Below are 20,938 nucleotides of genomic sequence, written 5' to 3'. Positions count from 1 at the left end.
CTACTGCAGTGTTCTGGATGTAAAGGAGGGAAGGGACAAGACCACGTGCATAGAATGAATGTGCCACCACCAACACCAGAGCTCCATGCAGAGAAAAAGAATATAACTGCATTGTCTAACGGCGTGAAAACATGTGTGATGCAGCTGTGGAGCAAAGAGGAGTACATCTGCTGGGAGAGATAGACCATTAGAGAGAATCACAGTTTGACAGACCACAGCTTTAAACTGTCAGAGTCCGAGTGTGGCACAGGCTCAGAGCAGACACACACACACACACACACACACACATACATGCATACACAAGAATAAATAAGCAAACAGCTTTATAAACTGTCTTCTCCTGCAATACTTTCTCTCCACAACAATCAAATCTAATTTGCTTGTATTACATTTATTGCACCACAGCACTTCAGGTGTGGGGATGCATTTTAAAGCTCACTTTGCTTTAATTGGGATCATGCTTGTGACTCAATATTGATTTCCTGAAAACACGAACAAGGAAAGAAACCTTGAAAAGATATACCACCTGCTTTGTTCTTTTACTTCTGCAGGGTCAGCGGGGGAATTTTCATGCACTCAGAGAGGATATCCCAGAGGAAGATGGTTAGGTTTGCGTGTGACCACATAAGGATCAACAACATGAGTCTGGAGCTCTGCAAGCGCTCATTGCCGCCTCCACTGTTTCCCAGACTGAGGAGATGTTGAAAGTTTACTCTGTTCTCTCTGTCCATTCTGTTTCTGCATTGTTTGCTTCATAACTCACTAACACAATCATGAGCATACACAACAGCACTGATGACAGGGCTGAGGGCTCCATTTGAGCTTTTTTCAATTTTTCCATTCCGAGCAGGCGAAACCACTGCCTCACACTACACAGTTCATAAGTCCACCTAAAGTTGTCTCTGAGTGTTGTCAGAGGGGGCCAGCACTTAGCTGTTGGTCCATAATAATTCATCTGTGGAGCTGCAAGATATGAGGGATTTTTAGCCATAATTTGACTCAAGAACAGAAGTTTTCCAATGTAAAATAAACGTTATTGTCTATTTTAAAGGCATGTTTTTAATATGTTTGAATCAAAAATGCAACCTTTGTCTGTGACAATTATTTTTTCAAGTGATTATCTTTTTAACTTACGGATGCCAATGTTGGTCTTTCTGTTGGTCTACTTTGGTAGAAATATCTCAATAATAATGTGAATGATTACCATGAAATTTGGTACATACAATTATGGTCCTCAGAGGATGAATCCTAATGACTTTTTTGATCCCCAGACATCTCCTCTCGCACCATCATGGGTTTCACAATTGTGGCTTTGAGTGGAATCTCTTAACAACGGAAGGATGGATTGTAATGAAATGTGGTACACATGTTCATATTCCTTTCCGAATGAATTGTAATCACTCCAATCAGCAAATGTTAGCATGCTACGTGTTCCTAAGATGGTGAACATGGTAAGCGTTATACCTGCCTAATATCAACATGTTAACCTTATAATTGTGAGCATGTTAGCATTTAGCTAAAAGCACCGCTGTGCCTAATACAGCCATCACAGAGCCGCAGTTGTGGCTGTAGACTCTTGTTTGAGTGTACTATACAATTTTGTGAACTTGCATAGAAACGCATCACAATTGTTATTATCTTAAAGTAGTACTAGTGGCAGACCTGACTGTAGTGTGTCCCCTCTACCACAGTATCGGAGCACATGCAATGCAGTATACATGCAATGTAGCATTGTAGGGTTTTCTCACCGCTAACATGAAATCATTAACTTTAGCCCAACAGCAGTTCGAGGATGTGTGTATGTTTCTTTCATGGCTTCCATCCCTCACCTTGCAGCACACAGCAGCATTGTGTTATTCTCACACCTTCTTTAATGGCCCAGCTTTGGCAATCACAAGCCCGAAGGCATATAGAACTCAGAAAGTGTTCACAATGTCATTAATAGTCCTGACAACAGCTTAATGAGCCTCGGCCATCTGTTTATGAAAGCTTCAGGGAAAAGCAAGAGAGAAACAAGAAAATCAGATCCAGTAGCGATTTCCAGCTGTGTGAGCGCGCCTGATTTCCACTTGAACATTTCTAAACATATGAGGACATTTTAAGTGTAGTGACTTATGCAGCGTCATCTACAGTGAGTCAGTGACTGAGCCTGGGCTGTCTGCCCGGTATCAACAGCCCCTAAATCACTGGCTTCAACCATCGGACCACACTACCTCGCCTTTAGCTTCCTCGCCCCTCCTTCCTCTGTACCACCCTGGAGTGTCCTTAGGCCTTGTTTGGCTAGAGTATACACATGGCATGAGTAACTGAAGCCACCCAGGGCTTCCTGGCGCGGTGGCACGAGACACATACCGGGTTGCACAAGTCGGGAAGACGTAGTGTCCCGTCGCTGTTTACTCGATACTCGATGCCTGATGCATACAAATACACACAAATACAGCGACATCGCTCCAGGGAGATAAATAGGCTACAGCAGCATTGGCTTCAGATGGATGCCGTTCCAGATGTGCAGGCACAGTGACGCTTTAGATTCCAACTCAGGGAGCTTAGAAGTGGTCATTTTACCTCTCAAGGGTCTCAAATCTCTCACTTCACTTTGATCATGTCTTTTCTGATCTTAAAGCAAAAAGGAAGACAAGGACTGAAGTGACCATAGCTTGGTCCTCTGTGTGCTTGGCTAATTGCCTCTTTAGCCTGCTTTGAAAGGGACTGTTTCCATTTCCTCCCTGTTTCAGTTTCTTTGGTCCTCTCTGAACCCTATAATAGAGAATAGCACAATCCCCCAAAGGCAAGAAAGAGGTTAATGTGTGGATTGATGACTCTTTGCGGCCGCTTGTTTGTAAATGTTTCCATCGGGGGTTAAAAGATCCCAAAGTAGTACCATGTTGGGCACCGTACATATGTGTGCAAGTTGCAGAATCATTACGGTCTAGAATCACTGAGCTGCAAATTAATTTGGTGGGATGGGATGGGGGCGGACAGGCGAATGGTGGTAAGTGTAGTCTGGTGTGGGCAGCAATGATGGTGGTCCGTGACTGTCTATGCTCTCTCCCGTCTTTCCCTCCCTTTACTCCCTCATTCCCAGTTCCCCGCCGTCCTCAGCCCATCTGTTCCTGCTTGGCCTCTCAGGCTCTCCATCAGGTAGGCCTAAGCTATTGAGTGCTCCTCTCGTCTCATGGCATCCGAATAAGTCATGTTGAGGAGTGTGTGTGTGTGTGTGCACCTGCAAGACTGTGTGTTTTAAAAAAAATGTGCTGTCTAAAACGTTTGATAAATGAGGGCCCACCAATATCAATAGCTGGCTATCAACTTGCCAAGTGAAAATATTTAGCGTACAACACGCACTCGCTTTTCTGTTATCCAGACAGGTAAGAAGTACAGGTGGTATTGAATAACATGACATTCTGATGCCGTTTTTTTCTCATTGACAGATTATTTCGACACCGTTTCAAATCCAAGCAGTGTCACTCCCTTTGTAAGCAATATCTGCCTTTATTAAGAACCATGCCAGTAAAGTTGTGCCCCAAATACTTTGATCGCTCGGTGGATATGGAAGACATCAATTCTCACTCTAAACTTGTACATTTCATCTGAGGAGTCTTGCCTGCAGTGTTGCTTTACTGCCTTGTACTGTAAATTGAACTTGTATCATTCAAACAAAAAGGCCTACAGATAGATTAGTCAATTCCATCCTTATTTAGATTGAGCAAATGGAAAGTATTTTACTTCCATTATTTGGAAAAGTAGCTCTCAAGGTGGTCCTCAGCTTGAGTTTGGAGGGATGATTGGTATGATAGTGCAGTGCTGTATGAGTTTTCTCAAGAGTGGACATTATATGGTTTTCCCAGGGCTTGTGGTCAATTGCGAAATCCCGGTTTACACAGCCTCTTTACGTTGGGATCGTTTTACAACAGAAGGAAAAGAGGCGAATGGAACAGGCGCTCCAAAGAAGGCAGTTAGGTGTAGTGTGGAATCAGTTTTTTTTTTTGGTTTTTTCCTTTCATCCCGCCATACAAAGGTCACTGTTTGGGATCCCACTGTGTTTTTTTGTCCCAGGGAATTGTTTTGAGGTCTCATTTCAGAGTAATATTTCCTCGTCTAGCCCTCATTCTTTTATATCAAAAAGCCAAAGTGAAAACTTCCCCATTGTCTGGGATCTGGTTACAAAGCATGAGTCATTTTTAGAATGTGCCAGCCTCTCCTGTCAGGATGTTTTTGTTCTAATCCCTTTCAGTTAGCCCAAGGTACGTCTGCTAGAAAACACTGCCCAGTTATTACAGTATACATTTTCATAGTGCCTCCCTAAATGTAATTCAAACTGTGGTCTCCTTTGTGTGTTCATACCAGTCATGGAAGGTATTTAGTGGTAGCTTTGATTCAACAGCTTGAAAAATGTAAAGTGCCATATTTGCTACTGCTTTTGTTAGCCTCACTTGCATTAAACTCAGTGTGACATCGACATGTTTCATTATTTATGTCCAGCTGCATTTCCACCTTGCCCCTGCTATTACCCTTTATGTATCACCTAACACTTTAATGGCTACAAAGTCTCCGTATTGGTCATGCTCGACTGTGTGTTAGTCAGATGTGTTTTACCTCCTCGTGGCCTTAAGGTTCTCATTAGCAGCGAGCGAGCGTCGTGTCAGAAGGTGGTCTCCATGTTGGCCCCAGTGAAGACAGGTTTGAGTCAATCACTGCGTTTTCCATGCACACAAGAAAACAGGTTCAATTAAAGTTCAATTAGGAAATCACAGAATGGGCTATACATGCACTGCAATAACCTGGTTAATGTAAAATCTGTATTCGCTACATGCAGTAATCAGGTTTCTTTCCTAATGTCTACCATATGTTGACGTATATTAAGTGTCATCAATCAGTTATATATGACTGCAGCTCAGCGTGTTGTTTTTAAAATGTATTGTAGGAGCATTTAGATTGACGGCGCAGTAGGAGAACAGGCTGTAAAGTGAGCAGCAGAAGTTTTTTTCTTGTTGTGCAAATGTATCTGAATTTTACCGTTTACATGTTAACTTTGGAGACCGACTTTTTCAGACTCATCTGTATCAGTTTTACTTTCAGTTGAATTTTGGATTTAAATATCTTGGAAACAATGATGCAGAACTACTGGTAACAATCTTTCTTTTCCTTGTTGTATTGCAATCTTTGTCATCCACATGGGCACGTGTAGAAACCCCATTAAAAACACAAATAAACGTATATATAGACAAGAAACCCAGGTTTCTTTCTACTTTTGGATATATATTTATATTTAGATTGTACATAGTAGTTACATTTTTAAATGTTTATGCTTACCTCTGTTTTATTTTTTTGACTTTAATGTCCTTGTTTTTATTTATTTATTTTTTTTTCTTGTTTATTTGTATATTCTATGTATGTACGTTGAGAGCAACGTGAAAACCGGAGTCAAATTCCTTGTATGCGTACGCATACATGGCCAATAAAGCTGATTCTGATTCTCTTCTCATTTACACAAATTTAAATAGTTCAAGTTAATGCAAAAAATGTGACGGTAAACCGTTTACCAAAGTGCGTGTAAACGCACCGTGTGTAATTGAGCAGTTGCATCCCCGGCCTCTCAGCAGGGTTTATCTCAGACGGATGGGGTCACTGCCCTGTGTGCCACTGTATGTCCCCCTCCCATTCCTCAAACCCTCCATCACGTTGACACTTGGACAGACGAGCTGTCTCTCACATGGTCTGAAACCGGCAGATATCCTCCATCCGTGTGCGTAAGCCCATCTGCACAAGAGTACAAAAACAGGCAAACAGTTGCAGGCCTATTACCACAAAACACTTGAAAACATAAACACTGCATCATTATCTTCATACTCCCATCATAGCCATTTAAAGCAGACAACAAATTAACCAAAGTCAGTGACCATAAACACAGGCGACATGTTTGCACTTTCTTGTGGGAAAGATCATTTTGTAAATAATTTAAGAAACAAAGGATAAATCAGGACAGTGTAAAACACCAAGTTTATCTTCAGCTAATTGCGAAGATACAGAGCAGAACTTTTTGGGTGCAGTCACCACTGTGCTGCATTCCAGATGCTGATAGCAGTATTGGACCACCAAGGACTTAAAGTATACTTACATGACTTGAGATGTACAAAGACTCTGATAAAATGTTTCCCTCTGCTGCTTATCCATCCTCTCCTTGTCAGAGAAGCAGTGTCTTGTCTGTAAGACGGCGCCTTGTATTTAACAAGTCTATAAGCAAGTTGGAGTTCTGGGCCTGACACTGAAGCTGAATTTTAATAACAACACTTACTGCATCAGTGCCCTGTTGCTCTGAATAATCGACAGAACACACTGTCAACTCTTTTCAGAGACACTGTGTCTTCAGTAGAAAGTTGTTCCAATTAAAACTGTCCACAGTGAGGTCTGTGCATAGTAAAGTCTAACTTGCTTCTTGTTTCTGGAAAGACACATTCCTGCTTACTTTTTATAAATATAATTTAAGGTATATTCTAAGGTTGCCGATATTGGCCTGATGTTGGACTGTCCACCAGATCGGTCCAGACTAAGCTAACGCAACAACTATTGAATGAATTGATCATAGTCTTGTTTTCATTTTGTGAACACAAATGGAATTCACCTCCATTATGTTGAAGCGGTGGTGGTAAATCTTAGACTCTAATGTGTCAAAGCTTGGACAAAAAACAAAACTATCTGCAAGATCAGATACAACAAGAGTGAGGTGAGAGAAACATGTCTATTTGTACTTTCGGTAAACCAACCCTTTAATTTAGGGGTCTGTTTTCAATTCCATCTGGTATATACTGTACATAATTGCGAACAGCAATATTTTTATTCAAATGGTGGTCTGCATGAGCAGGTGTTTGACATCGATACTCTTAGATGTATAGTTTGTGCTAATTTCCTGTAAAACACTGACTTTTTTATTCAGCCTTTGGCAGAGGAATATAAAGAAAGAAACAGGGTGTCTTGCCAACATTAGGCCACAAGTGGGATCAGTATTCCTTTGACACAATGTCTTTGATTAGTAAGGCTGTTATGATTTTACAGGCCAAGACATAGAAGCCATATGGCATGTTTTTTATTAAGACGCTAAATGAACTGAGCCTTTATGTTCTTGCGGTGCACTCGGCCCACCAAAAGAGCTCTGTGAATTCTGAATCCAAGGGAGAGTCGAGCAAACTCCACAATCCCGCTGAGATAAACCAGCAAGAAAATTAGAGGATGGATTGATCATAAATCATTTGTGCACTATACAGTGCAGTGTTCAGATGCATTTCAACACTTGTCCTTCCCTGGGAAAGTGGATGTTTTTCCCTACCAGTCTTTCACAACCTGTGGCTTGCATGCTGTTTCAAGGAGAAGGAGGCTGCCAAGTATCACTGCGTACTCCAAATATTTGTGTGGTCAACTGGACAGTCCTGTTGCGGTTGAATCCCATCAGTGATGTTCAAACACTCTTGAACTTGCTTCATGTTTTACACTGTGCTGTTCAAGTTCTGGCATTTATTTTTGTTATCCGATGAATAAAATGTGGAAGTCATTTAAGGGAGGCGATGTTGATGTCTGTTGTCCTGCTCTAGCTGAGCAGCATGATAAATAGAAATGAAGACAATGCAGTGTATGTTCTGATCACTAAGTGATTACTTTGGAAGGTTTGCTTCAGAAGTCACTTTTGAGTCTGCAGTGTGTTTGCTCATTGTAAAATCCATATCCGTCCACCCCATTTATGAATAATTGGTTAGTTTGCATCACAAACTTCTTAACTTTCTCTTTGACTTCTGCTCTGTTTGTCATCTTATTTTTCTCAAATGTGGACTTTTTTACTTGTGTCAATTACAATTACTGTACAGGTGACTTGTAGTTTAAAGGGAGGGCAGGGCTACCCTACAAGTGTATGTAGAAAGACATTTCTCCTACTGATGTCGATGCACTACTTGTCTCTGATAGAGTTCAATAAAGGTTGGTGGCAGTCCTGTCTTTAATGTGTACGAAGGTTGAGAATGAACTCTACCTACTCTACTTTCCATTTTGCACATGTACCAAACAACAATGTTTTCCTTTCTTTTGCATATGGACAGTTTGATGTGGCCACCACAAACAGTGCAGCATTACCTGGAAATCAAAATAGTATTTGGCAGCACGGGTAGCCACAGCCACAGTACACAAACGTCTATCATTGTTGGATTACAGCTCAGTTACTGTAAGCTCCGTGTTGATTCATCACCACTGTAGACCTCCGGTGTGGACGGAAATGAAACTTGAGAGTGTAACACAAACTACAACACATAAAAAAAAAAAAAATCATCACATTTATGAGAAATGCCGTGGTCTCCAAGAGCAACCGCAAAATGCTGGACATCCTTAAATCCCTGTGCCTGCAGCCTCATTAGCAAGCAGCAGAGGAGCGGAAGCCATATTTTTGCAAATGTTTGCATAACCAAGTGTGACAACTTCACCAGTGGCCAAACACAGAGGTGTTATGTGTTTGCACCTGTCTTTGTTGAATGCTTAGCAACCAGTGGCATAGTCATTAATGACTCTTGTAGATCCACATAACTAAATTATTTTCCATCATAGCATACAGTCCAAACCTTTTTTTTTGTGAAGCTAGTTTGTCACCTTAACATATGGCTGAATCATCTTTTATGTAATACATTTAGACAGAGTTTCTTGGCCTGTAGCTGTATACAATTATACAAATACGATCACTGTTGTGATGTCTCTCAGCCGACGTCTCTGCCCAATCAAGTTGTTAATTGTTATATACCACTATTTTGACATCTTGGGTTTACTGTGTTTGCAGTCGCCTTTCTTATGTTGCCAGCTTGGTTATCAACTTTTAAGACTGACCGTCCTGTGCGCATTCAACTTTTTTATTTTTTTTGCAGACTTGTTTGAGGTACAATGATGCTAGTGAGAGCAGAAACATACTGGACCCAGTCCCTGGACATTATTTACAGCATTGACTTACCAACTTGAAATGTATATTTTCTTTCTGTGTGGTGTCAGAATGATCGGTACACATTCAGTACAATTTGACATTTCAAGTTAACAAAATATCACATGGCATTTTAAAGCCAAATACTATATTGACACATGGATACATAAAGGAGGCAATGCAGTATACAGATTATGCCAATGATAATTGTTTAGCAGGTTGTTTGGACTGGCTGTGTGTCACAATGTGGAGTCCTGGCTAAATATTTACTGGGTGCTGGGGGACTAGAAGGCATGCTTGGCCAAGCTTGTGTCTCTGGTTCAGCAGCAAGGAGCCAGAGAGGGGGTAAGATGGTGAAGTCATCGCCACCGACCGATGTCGTTAGCGAGCCAGTGATGTTCACTACTGACCCTTTTACCATTTAGGGGGCCCTGGACTGATATGAGTGTCATTGACCCTGAGGCCAAGCGTGGCATGTTTGGGGCCTGCAGAATATATCCCAAGCTTTAACCTATACAACGGAGCCAATTATAACTGCGAAAGGCCAAACAATACAATCCATCAGTCAGGTTTCTTGGGTAAACAGGAATGGGCGGCCCATCTCGGGGTGTAAACTCCGAATCCCAGAGAAGCTAAGGGTCAGTGGAGCTGTTTGATTGTCTAATTGGGGGTTGGACTGTGTGTGTGAGTGTGTGTGTCTGAGAAAAAGAGAGAATGAGAGATAAAAAAAAGAGAGAGTAAGGGCATGTGTGTGTGTATGTGAATGTGTGTGTGCATCACTGCGCAAACACTACGGGTCTGGAGGCACAGAGACACCTAATGAATGTGTGTGTGTCCTTCAGACCCCACACACCTCTGTTTATTTGAACATGGGATAGTGTTCCTGAGCTGTTTTATCCTCCCTGTGTTTGCCACTTAACACGTGCACCGCAGGGTTGGCCTGTGCAGCAGTGTGCACCACGTTTCTCTTTTTTCTTTTAAAGAGGAAAATATTAGTCAGCCTGACAATAATGATAGACAAACAAACTTTATCTTGTATTTGTGGATACAGTGTTCCTCTTCATTATTGTTCGGCCTTCATTATGAAGCAGGGTGATAATCCAAACAGCTCCAGCGCAGACGGTGCCAAGGGCAACAGGCCAACGGAAGATTGGCGGTCGGGTTTAGTGTCAATGATGTGGTGATGTGGGTCAGGGATAGCAGCAGCAGCGATCATTGCACAGTGGCTAAGAGCCCAGCCAGACCACCGGGGAGGAGGCCTTCACCTCTTTCCTCAGCCATCAATCACTCACATTCATATAAGCAAAGATAGATACAAGCAAACACAACCAGACGCTCATCCTTACACCTTGCCATTATGTGTAATTTACGCTTACTTCCACACAGAATTACCTACAGTGAAAAGATGTCGTAATTTACACTATGATGTATATTATTCATGCCAGATCTTTGGTTCCCGAGCATTGATCGATGCAGCATGTGTTTTATTGTAACTGACCGATGTGTGATTTATTTTAATGTTTGCTTCATTCTGTTAAAGTGGGCACTCTTTGTTTTTTGCTCCATTGTCACAGAATGAATCTTAAAAGCTATGCTCGAAACGATTACTTTTTAAGATTTGTCCTCCCACCTCGTCAGACAGCAAAAGTGTTTATATATATATGTATATAGGAGGTTTATGTCTCTTATATCAGGCCAGACCCCTCTTTAATGTTCATTGCCATATCTAGCCTACTTGGGAAAGGGCCACTAATGGATAATAGCAGGGTCTGTGGGTGGACAATGTTCCCTGACAGAGACAAAACTGTTTTAAATGCATGTTTATTTTAAAAAGGAAACCTGAACAAGAGGATCACTATAAAATGAGTTGCTGTATAATTAGTTGCCATAAAATGTGTATTTTCTCACTACCCTGATTTGTGTGTTTACTGGTAACTGCAGACATTTTATCAGAATAAAAACACATCACAGCTGATGGCCGTTTACGTCCCTGGTGTTTCATATTACCATAAGGACTCCCTTTGCACCAAACCTACTCAGCATTATGTCAGTGATGGTGAAGTGTGTCTTTGACCTTGGAGACCTCCGTGTGTCTTCTGTGGAGGCCTGCTACTCATCTGGTGTTAGCTGTTTCATGCTGGCATCATAACTGACAGTTATTAATGTTTATGGTTATCTGCATGAAATCCACCATGAAAGTGGCGATGAGAGGGAAGAGCGGAGTGTCTCAAGTGTCTTTGATATATGTAGCGTGATGTCTGGCGTGGTGATCTCTGATTATACTGAGTTCTATGATGAAATGAACACAGGTTTGTAAATCCGTTATATAATTCCCATACAAATAAAGTCAGTTTTTTTCATTCTTACTCAACTTCACACAATGCACACATATGGATATGCATGTACCACTTCTACTACTCCTACAACTACTACTAACACACACACACACACACACACAGGCTGCCCTGATGTAGCACCTCTTTAATTCACACGAGCACTTGCTATTCTTCGCTGGTGGTGTGATAGTATTCGCTGAGAGTCCTTCCTCCTGAGTCTTTCACTTGTCTCAAACACTCTACTTCAGCGCAAGGCCTTATTGCCCACCCAAAGAGGTTATAGGGATTCGCGACTGCCCTCTCTCTCCCTAAGTGGGTGGTCCTCTGGGGTATGGCTGAGGCACAGGTGGAGCATTGTAGGGGTGCTCACAAAAATAACCCCCCTCGCTCCTCACCATCTACCCCTCTCCCCTCCCGGTTTTGCCACGCCTGCTCTACGGAAAGGTGGACTAAATTTTGCAGAACCCTCCATTAGACCGTGAAGGCACTGAAGGTGAAATGTTTACACACACACACAAACCTGTGTGTTAGCCATACTGGCTAAGCTGCGCAAATTAAACACTCATATACAATACAGCATTCTCTAGCGCTTTAGTAAATAAGAGCTTTGATTTCAACCTCGCCGTTGCTTTGAAGGTGCCATAACAAGGTGCTGGTAAAATATAATTCTTTATACAGTTTTTTTTTATCACAAAGGCCGCGGGCAACAAACTTCCCCCCTTCCTCTAAATATTCCCATGCTCCGGTTTTGTAAATAATTATAGTTCGGCTGAATGTGTTTTATAAAGTTTACATGGCAGGTTCAGTGCACCCTATCTGTTGTTTGGAACCCTGCAAACCACCAGCATGATGTTGACATATGGCAGCTCTGGTGTAGTGCACAAGGCATGGATTACTTGGGACCATAATAAACAGGAGCATAAAGAGGGATCTGTGCACAGAGGTTGACTCTCCTCAGACCTCCTTGTCTTAATATCACTGTGTCCGTCTCCAGCTTTCTGAAAGCCTCTGGGTAAGTAGGGATGCTGAACGTACATGCTCTCTCATCCTACACAATCGGACTGTGTGACTTGGCTGGTAGGAGGCTGCCAGCCACCTGCTTATATGTGTTAACAGAGTGATTTATTGTGAAAGCATGATGACGATAGACACAGAACATGTCTTGATAGCCTTACAAGCTTTGAACTGACAGAATAGAATATATATATAGAAGGTAAAATAATGAAAAAATGTTTTTATCACTATGTCATGTTGACACATAGGCTCATAATAGACATATTTGTGCAGGAACACAGCAGGTGCTCCCCATGGTGATATTGCAATGCTAGTTTGCACAAAGACATGGCTGTGTGCTCCATCCACCTGCACTTAGGTAAAGAGATGCCAGAATTTCTGATTCAATGAACCATTGATGCCAGGTCGAGTAACACAGTGGTCTGCGTGCTTTCCACCTGCACACCAAAGCAGTGCATTGTGCAAAAAAAACGTGAAAAGCTTGTTAACATCCTGTCGAGCGTCTTACTGCAGGAAAGCGCCGTTAAGATTGACGACTTTGGCAAGCTAGTCAAACACGCGGTGACAGGCACTTCAGACAATGACGGGATTGCCGAAGAATCAGCCGACTTTATGTGAGGCTAAACATCCATTATCAGAGTTCCTATCCTCTTACGTCTCACATAACTTCCTGCTCAGATCTTTGCGAGGGCCAGATGGTTACATTGGCCACTGGGGATTGCAAGAAGCCCAGAAAGACAGTTTTACAATGTGCAATTACGGGACAGATAAACTAAACGCTCAACAAAGCAAGGCATTTCCAGATCCCTGACTTCCAGACTTTGATAAGGAACAAGCTGCATTCCTTGGCCAATTTACTGTCTTCAAAATTGAAATACCAGTGCTAATGAAACCTGCGGCTTGAATGGGAGATTTTTGTCTCAGTCAGTAATGAAGGCAGTGCATTGAAGATATACTGTAAAGCATGCAAGTAAGTGATCTGATTGTGGAACCATCAATGTGTGTTTAGAAAACGTTCAAAGCACTCAAAGGCGTCTGGTTTGTTTTGGGTTTGGTCACATGCCATTAGATGCTAAAGGGGATAGAGTTTCTTAAAGTCTGAGTGAAGTAAAATCAGAGATTTGTTTGAAATTGCATTATACATGTTGGAAAACAATTGGTGAAAACATGTAAAAAGACTGTGAACTATTTTGTACTGAATTGCGGATTTGGACTGTTAAACTGTTTTTCATCAATTTCGTGTTGAAGATTTTTTTGCAGGCCTGCAATCATGGCTTGATGAAGCAACACTAAACAATAACTAGAGGGCACAGCGTCAGTGGTTTTGCAGCTCAATAGTGAGTTACAACACCACGTACTTACCACAGCCTACAGTTAGCTAGCTAGCTATGACCTCCTTGACTTTCCGCAAATGTATATTCCCTTGTTTTTCAGGATTTACAAAAAAAACGTAGTCACCTCATTTAAAATTACCAAAACAAATCGTGACGTGAAGAAAAGGTGGAATAACTTTGTGAGGAGCCACCTTGATGGAGAGCAATGGATCACCACCAACATCTTGCCTCTGCAGTGAACACTGTACACTGGATAGTTTCAACAACTTTCTAAGACGACAACTGGGATTCAGAAATAATCCGCTGGTGAATGAGGCCGAACCGTCTATCTCCTTCATCCTCCTGACATCTGGTGCCGTCATTGGCAGTACATGCCCACCAATGAGTGTAAATTGCCTTGTGTGCTGGTGTTATAATTATAGTAAGTAGTCCAAAGTAACTACTGTGTAGTTGTTGCAACCCCCTGACGTTATTTTACAGAGGGATACCTCATCAGACCAGCTAGTAGCCCAACAGTTAGAACCAACAGCTAATATAGATGAACAACTTGCAGAGACTATCGTTAACTTGTGACAGCAGAAGTTGCAACGCAAGATTACAAGAATGTCTGCAGTAATATCCTACCGATTCGTAAATTCTGGTACATGATATAAATTTAAAATGTAAGTTATATATTGTCTACCAGCGTGCCCCGGGCATCTCAATGCTGCCGTCACCCCCGCCAGCCAGTTAATGCGGCGCACAGAGCTTCAGAGAGCCCGGGGGGCGACACATCACAGACAGACAGTATGATACTTTTAAAATACACCGCCTTCAGCGCACACACCCCCAACATTTCAGAGAAGAGAATACTGCTTATTTGTTCCTGATTTTGAAACCTAATTTTACATACTTGATTGGAATTTGGCTGGGTGGTTTGCTTTAACCTACGAGCACGGCTTCACACATTGCTACACTCAAAGTTCAGCCTGTTTTGTTCCACATTAACATTTCACAGAGAGATCAGGCGCCTGCCCTCTGTGCTTTACCCCAAGGGAGCAAGAATCCCCCACACACTGACACTGATACAATCTCCAGGTAATGGCAGCCTGCCTGCAAGCCAGAGGGTGTCTGAGGATATACCGTGTGTATGTATGTGTATATATGACTCGAGGAGGTACTCAGCACCACTGGTGTGGTCACAGGGCCAAAGTTCACTCAGAAATGTGTGACCTGGGGTCGAGAGGTGGTATGGCCTCCGTTAACGGTGAGGGTAGAGTTTCAACCTCCACCCTCGCCCTCTCCTCTTTCTCCAGGCCGCTCTGCCACTTACATTTCTCACTATGACACGCGTGACGACCCCCACCTTTTAGTCAGGTGACAGAGGCTTGATGGAGGTGAAGAAAGAGGGAACAACAAAGCAGGACAGCAGGGCGTTAAAAAACAGAATAAGAGTGGTTTGTTTGGTGGTTTAGATTTGTCGATGAATTTAAGTTGGAGAAAGTCGGAAGCAAACATCAAAAAAGGATTGTTGGAAAAGTTGATTTTGAGTTGACTTTAATATATAAATTCATGGTTCACATATCAAATGACTGGTCTGTTCATTAGGAGCCAAGCAGTGGTGGAATCTAAGTATAACGACTCAAGTACTGTACTTAGGTACAATTATGAGGTACTGTACCCTTGTTACTTTTTATTTTACCTTTTACTCCACTCTATTTAACAGATGTAGTTACTTTGCAAATTAAGAAATAACTTTTACAACTGATGACCATCATGTAAAATATGCGATTGTTGAATGCTTGCGATTGTTTTAAACCCCATTTTACAGTTAAAATAAAATTTCCCTGTCATGACAAATGCAATAAACGTTTTAGCATTAATGCAATTTAAACCTGCAATCAGTAATTTTGGCCACTTTAGGCAGAGCACCTGTCATCTTACAAAATTGTAATGGTTAACATATTTGCTAACAGACGAAATTTGGGATTCAGGAATATTTCGCTCAGGTCTTGTTTGTTTATGTAGGTCAAATAGATGCAACAGTATCAAATTGAGACTGTTTAATATCCAGTTAAAAGTCCCTTGTAGTAACTTTAATAATAAAAACATTGTTTACAGTTATAAAATAAAGGTTCTGAATTCTTCCACCACTGAAGCAAAGACATCCAGCGCTGCTGCTTCTTGTACAATCTCACATGGAAATGTGACTGAAGCGTCCACAGAAGTTTTTCTCTAAAATCACAGTGACAGTTTTAGTAGTGATCTGTTCTGGTAATTTATAGTATTAATTGGTGCAACTTGCAAATACAGACACACACACACACACACACACACACACACATTCTCAGCCGGACCTGTTTAAGTGTTCCCTCGACAGTATGTGATCCTCAGACAGGACAGTGCTTCCTCTTCTAGTAGTCAGGTCTTGTCTGAAGGATCAGTCTGGCGAGGTCATCCAGACAGAGAGGGAGAGGGAGAGAGGATCTCTCTCCTTTATGATGCTCCTGAGCCTGCTCGGAAGAATGTTGTTGTTTTTTCAGTTCCATCTGACCTGATGTTACTAGCAAATGTTGTTGACATCTCTTTCAGATTCTTCAGTGGTATTTTTTGTGTGCATTAGCTTCACTGTAGTCAGTTTCAATCTTTCCCTTTCTGTCTGTTTTTTTCCACCTTGCTGTACCTGCAAGTCTTTCTTTTTTGTTTTACAGAACACAGACATGTTAACTTTACACATTTTTATCATCGCTTTGACATTATCTCTCGTGCAATGTCTTCTCTATTGTTTTTTTTGTGCCCCAACAGTTTTGCCTCCTTGCCTCTCTCTGTCTCGCTTCCTCTGTCTCTGTCTCGCTGCTGGTGTTTTTCTGAAAAATAACAAGGTCTGGGGCTGTGCGTGTGCATGTGTTTTGCGCTGGCTGCATAGACTAGATGGGCTGGCTGCACTGTGCTGGCTTCTTGTGTGGTCCCCCGGCAAACTTTATGATTTATTCAGCTAAAGGCAGAGGAGCACGACCCCCAGTGACCACAGAGAGAGAGCTGCACGTGGGTTTAATGATTTCACCACAAAAATGTCTGCTATGGCTGGGTCTGCATGGAGCCCAGAGCCCCCCCACTGGCTGAATGGTGGGGGGGGGGGGGGGGGGGGGGGTGCGGAAGGGGGTTGAAAAGAGAGCTCGGCTGACCAGCCTGAGTCAATACAAACGCTTACCACTACACATCTACTTGGAGGGATTACGAGGGAAGAGGAGGACAGACAGAAAGCTACATCCGATTGGCATGTTCCAAACATTTTAAACTCATGTCTTTCAACGAATGCTCAGCGATTCCTGGATGCATGTTATTATTCTTCATCACACATTCTGCTATTTTTCTTTCTTCACCCCCCCCCCTGAGTCTTGTAGCCAGTGGGAGATTTCAGAGGCATTATTGAAATGTGCACACAGAGGATGATGTAACCAAGGCAGAAATAATAGGGGGGGGGGGCATTTCTCTCGACTGGTGTCCAGGTCTGCTGGCTCAAGAGAGTGCCTGCTGAGGGCTTGGATCGGGATGCTACGCTTGGTGCTGCTTCTCTCTCTGTCTGTTTGGCTACAACTCCCCAGAACAAGATGATGTCATCCACAGGGATTCGTGAACATTCTTGACAAAGAGACAAAATCACGGGGGTGAGCCTAATTATGCAGCAGGTCAGAGAGCTCTATACCGCTCCTCGTTTCAAAACAAGTTGGCTTGGTTCATCTTGCTTTGTCAAAATGAAAATGTTTCTGCATAAAAATATGTTTTGATATAGGAATCTGTGAACAAGTTTATGAAAGCTGATAGTGCTGCAGGTGGAATTTATGAATGATTGCTCATAGGCTTTTTTCTTTTTACTGGAGACATTTTGACACTGAAAAGTCACATTAGGAGAAGCACAGGGGTAAATATTTAAATAATTGATTGCTGCATTTCATTGAACTGCTTCAGTGTCAGCATCCTGGTATCGTGCATGCTGACTATCTTGACTCGCAGCCATGTGATCCATTGTTAATAAAAAATAAAAAAAAGTTTTAAAGGACCACATCAGAGAGTGGCATATTTGAGCTTGTTCACAGGATAGTAAGTTCACGCAGTTAATTCAAAAGACCATTGACTCATAACTGTCTGCAAATCGTTTATTTTTGTGGCGCAGTATGTACTCTAACAGAGGAGGGTTGCGGTGATTTAACTTTATACAAGCAATGGACTCTATGTCGCCGTGTAATACACTTCATCCTGCCAAAACACAAGGGTAAACTCACCAAGCTGAGTGGCGGCGATGTACAGCAGTGTGTGTACTGCTAGTTCCATTAGCTGTTAGCGGCCCCTTAACGTCCAAAGGGCCGGTTAAGAGTAGTGAGAGAGGAGTTAGCAGGCAGTCAATTGCAGTATCAAACAGGCAATAAACGGTGTTTTGAGAAAGTGTGAGACACCGCAACCACACCAGGTCCTTGAGCATGCAGCCATAACTGGGCAGCCAACATATTGTGCAGTTTGCTTCAGCAGAATGAGAAATTAGCCATGGACAGACACAGAGGTGCACACTCAGTCATGGACGCACGCACACACACACGACCAAACACATAACCTCTCTCAGGCTTACGCCTGGCTGAAATAATAAGCTACGGTAGGGTTCTCCATCTGCAACTCTCCAGCTCTCTCCCTCAAACTCAGCCCTGTTAAGATGGCTTGCTATTGATCAACTGCTCGAGTTCAGCTGTGGCAAAAGATAAATGCGGATTTACTTTGTCCCTGTCTGCGAATCCACTGATGACTGCATTCCATTGGAATTAATTGATTTTGCTGCAACATTTCAGTTTTAAATACTTTAGAGACTTTTGTGCATGTGAACCTTTGATAAGGGCTTCCTGCTATGGACAGAAGCTCTTTCGCTGGGAAGTATCACTTACATCGCAGCAGGTTTCAGTCTAGGTTTGCATGGCTGCCTCCTGAGCGTCTCTGCGTGTTTTGGAGGGTGAAGCCGTATCAAAACCAGTCATCATTACAAGCTCATTCCACAACCCCAGGAGGGATTACACAACGGTCAGTGCGTGTAGTGGGTGTGACACAGGCTTCTCCGTCAACCCCAGGCTCAGGGCTCCCAGTGAGTAATGAGTCCACCCAGCAGAACCTCAGCACACGCCCGGGGCCCAAGGAAATGTATGTGCTCACCATGTCTGGTATGACAACCCCCCTCCTCGACTAGCCAGGAACAGAAACTCATATCTGCTGCTCTGTCTTTGATCCCCAACAATTTTTTTTATTTGGCAAGCTATGTAAGGTTTAATTACTTATTTCCCGTAGCATCTCATGGGTCTAAAGTAAACGCACAAATGTACACAGAGTACCTACTCTCTGTCTGCTTGTCTCTCTCTCTCTCTCTCTCTCTCTCTCTCTCTCTCTCTCTCTCTCTCTCTCTCTCTCTTCTTGTTGTATCTCTAACACACACACACACACACACACACACACACACACACACACACACACAGAGCCTACCAGGTCCAGACTTAAATCAATATGACTCAAAATGCAAAGAAAACATTGACCCAAAACATACAGACATGATGAAGGCATTTATTTGCTCAGCAGGGTCTGCGATGATATGTGAATGGGCCATTTTGTTTGCGGAGAAAACGGAGGTGAATTAATTGATGTGCAGGCAGAGTAATTTAATGTCCAAGGGCCTGTTGAGCCCATTATAGTCAACTGGGGATTTCTCCTGTTGTAGCTCCTGGGTTTCGCTGCTGAACAGACCTCCATTAGTGCGTGCCATCGAGAGAAAATGTAGCAGTGGTTTGGGAGAACAGTAAGTTCCACTTTTCAACTCTCTTCAGTTATAAGTGGAAAGTCCAGAGGGGGGGATGTGAGAGGGATGATAATCCTCGCTTCCTCCTGGTCCTTGGAAGGATTCGGTAATACCAATCGGTTCCAAGTGTGACATATCCTCACGCTACTGCACTCCGGCTCTCCCCCGCTTAACCCCCCCCCCCCCTCCTGCCGCCCTGTCCCTCTTTAAGGAGCGTTTGTTTTGGGCCTTGTCACCACCATGCACCGTGTGGTTCCAGCCACGATGGTGGCAAACCGTCTCTTGCTAATTAACGCACTCCAGATGAGTCACGGAGGGAGAGAGGGGCGTTCGCCACTATTTTTGGCCCCCGACATCGGCCCATAAGAGACGTTCCCCTCCGTGCCCACCCCTCTCTGTCCCTCTGATCTCTGGACCTCCTCAACAGATGAAACAAGCACTTTTGAGGAGGGCCTCCATCACTGGATCCGCTCCTCTGTTTGCTGGCCTGGTGTGAACAGCTGCCTGTTTTGGTTTGTGTCATACACACAAACATTCATACACACCGTGTTTGGGTTTGAAGGCCTCTATCGGCGGGTCCTCGGTGTCCTATGAGTTATGACAAACGTTATTATGCTCCCTTTAAAATCACTTTGCCAAAGCAGATCGCCGTGTTTTCCTAGAGCGTGGGTCATTTGGCCACCATCCAGTGTTTGAACAGCTGTAATGAGCACTCAACATTAATAACTTCACTATGGAGAAACAGAGATTGGCTATAGATGGAGTCTTTATTAATGAAAGAAAGAATTTAAATGGTAACATTTGCTCTGTCACTACCTCATCTGAATATTCTTCCCTTCCAAAGCAGATGCTGCTTCATGGAGGATATGTGGAACAGTGTCATGTCTATTACAACTTTATACACAGAATTCACTTGTTGTTATGCAAATATCCACATCCACCAGGGAGTCATCTGACTGGTGGGAGATCTATGTAATGTTTATGTTTGGATAATAGAAAAACATCCTAAGGGAGAGAGTGCTGGCCATTACTCGTTTCTATTTGTCACTGATGGATAGAAGCACATTTGTTTAATTTTCACAAAGAGGAAGGGAGTAGTAAAACTGTACTTGCACTGCTTTTAGGCCCCCACAGCCTGACCCAAATTAGACTTTATGTGCCACTTTGTAATGACTAGCTACGGCCCCAATTTTACCCTTGACCAGATTTAAATAAGGCCCCATTTGCTCTGGCATCAGTGGTGTAGGTAGCAACGCAGCGGGCCGGCTGGCCCGGCATGTGCTCTCAGCCAGAGCAATCTATCATTACCAGTGTAATAAGGGGAATGGACTTTTTTTCTGTCTTACAATTGAGGGCAAAATGAATGCTTCCACACAAAGTGATAATCACGAGGGCTTGCCAAAGGAGAGGTTGCCAGAAATCCACTGCTGCTTTCTTTTTCTCCTTTTTCTTCCAGTGGGTTAGGAGGGCTCATCTTTGGCTGATTGCTGTCTAATTTAGTGCT

Source organism: Anarhichas minor, unplaced genomic scaffold (assembly GCF_050575085.1).
Source record: "Anarhichas minor isolate MPS153535 unplaced genomic scaffold, ASM5057508v1 ptg000014l, whole genome shotgun sequence".
NCBI classification, from domain to species: Eukaryota; Metazoa; Chordata; class Actinopteri; order Perciformes; family Anarhichadidae; genus Anarhichas; species Anarhichas minor.
This window is presented reverse-complemented; position numbering follows the sequence as displayed.